Source organism: Hyperoodon ampullatus (assembly GCF_949752795.1).
Source record: "Hyperoodon ampullatus genome assembly, chromosome: 8".
Classification (NCBI taxonomy): Eukaryota; Metazoa; Chordata; class Mammalia; order Artiodactyla; family Ziphiidae; genus Hyperoodon; species Hyperoodon ampullatus.
The window spans coordinates 30,069,341-30,071,347 of NC_136921.1; the positions used below are offsets into that span (position 1 = coordinate 30,069,341).

Here is a 2,007-nt window from a genome sequence, read left to right on the forward strand (position 1 = left end):
TCACTTCTGCTTCATTCCAGGGAGGAAAAATACACCTGTTACGGCCAAGATCTCCTTGCTAACACAGAGGCAAAAATAAATGTTTCATGTTTTTGAAGCCTCCCCCGTCCTTTCCATAAAGGCCCCCCAAACTCCTTCTGTTCCGTCACCCTCTCCCTCCTCCTACCACGCAACCTCCCAGCCACTGCCACTTTTCTTTCAACTCTCTATCATGCTCTTAACAGTTGCTTGAAGGACTTTATTTTTGCACTGTACGTTTTCTTTTTGCCAGACGTGTCTAACAAGTGTGTTAGGAGAGACCTACTCCCAGCCCTACCCCTCCCACACCTCCCTCGGTCACATGCTCTCTCTCAGGCCTTCTCTGGTATTTATAATATATCACAGAAGTACCCAGTCTTATAGCCCTCGGTTATGCCTTTTTTTGACATTTTATTTTTTTTAAGCTTTTTATATATATATATAAATATATTACTTTGTCAAGTTTTTTTGCTGTACAAAAGTCTTAAGATTTAAAACTATTATTTGTATTATATGATGGTGGTATGTTAATGTTACAAAATTATTAATGAAGAAAAAATTTATTTTTGTTACTGGTCTGTTTCATAATTCTTTTTTAAATTGGTATATTGTAAGATATCTATGCAAAAAATGTTATGTGACGCATTTTTATTTAAGAATGTAATATGTGTAATAAACAGTAGAATGTGTTTGGCCTTGGAATGCCTTACTGTATTTCTCCTTAGCTTATCTCACCAGGGAGAAAAAAAAAATCCTCAGAGAGATCCAAACGGGTCCTTATATACCTCATGAGAGTTTTCTTTCTCAGAAAAAGGGAAGGCAAAAGATTGTAGTAGGTATTTTTCTTCATTTGGGAGGCTGTTGGGGGTATGTGTGTGTGTGTGTGTGTGTGTGTGTGTGTGTGTGTGTATTTTATAGTTTCAGTGAGGTAGCTCAGAGCCCAGATAAGAAGGAACACTAAAGACAGTTTATTTCTTTAAGGGGAGGTAGAGAGCAAATGGTTGGAGGTTATGAAAAGCAATATTTTCGAACGAGGTGGATTGTGGGATGTTATTTGTTTAGGGGGTTAGGAGCAGCTTATTGAAAGCCGTTTATTTGGTGAGAGAAGGGGAAGGTTTGTTCTGGGATAGCAGTAAATGGAGCAGCTTTGGAAAGGGTAACTTGAAGCAGTTGGTGCAGGAGAGAAGAAGGCAAATGTGAGAAGGAATAATCGAGGTGAGGGGTTGAGGCATCAATGTATAGGAGTTTGGTGACAAAGTGGGGAAGAGAAGGCTAACCAGAGGCAGAGCCATGTGGGTGGCTAGGCGTAAGTGCGAAAAGGTAGATGCAGATATAAGCAGCCGCAAACACTGACAAGAGGGAGATGGAAGGCCTAGGGAAAATTCTCAGAACTGAAAAGAACACTTACTAAAATCTTCTCTTCCCCATACAACTTCCAGGAAAGAACATCCAAGTAAGCAGAAAGGTAGAGAACCTGACTGCTGTTACAATCCCAGCACCCCTTGCAGGGCGAATCTCCGAGAAAAGTGGTATCGTTAACTGGGAGGAACAAACGAACACATTTGTCACCTACACTGGACACAGTGCTGCTCAAGCTTTCTTTTCACGCTTTGGACTTAGGGAAACAGATACAGTGGTGAATCACTTCTATCCCTCCCCAGACGAATGTGACAAGAAACTTTTCGATCAATTTTCACATTAAAGATCGTGACTGTGGTGACCAAACTTGCTGCCTGGGCACATGCATATCTCTGAACAGGAAAACGGGTGTGAGGAGTGTTGCAGCGGGCTGGGAAGGGAGGCTGAATGCTTGTGGTCTCACCCTAATACAACTTGAGGGAAAGAGAACAGTAGATGCATCAGGGGCCAGGAAAATGGTTTTGAAAGTTCTAAAGATCTGCGGCCACACCTTTCAAGTAAGCACGTGAGCTGGGCAAAAGGGCAACCCAAAGCCAGCTGACAAGAAGCTACAGGCTCCAGTGGGAAGAG

General features: G+C 42.2%; 1 long non-coding RNA gene across 2 annotated transcripts; it reads left to right on the forward strand.

Moving 5' to 3' along the window:
- Window positions 1–264: 264 nt before the first annotated feature.
- On the forward strand, window positions 265–1,743 carry LOC307057231. 2 transcript variants are annotated; one of them, XR_013811047.1, is made up of 2 exons: window positions 265–854; window positions 1,458–1,743. It is a non-coding gene; the product is annotated as an uncharacterized lncRNA (long non-coding RNA). The 2 variants fall into 2 exon arrangements; XR_013811048.1 differs by having other exon boundaries at window positions 265–850.
- The last annotated feature ends 264 nt before the right edge of the window (window positions 1,744–2,007 follow it).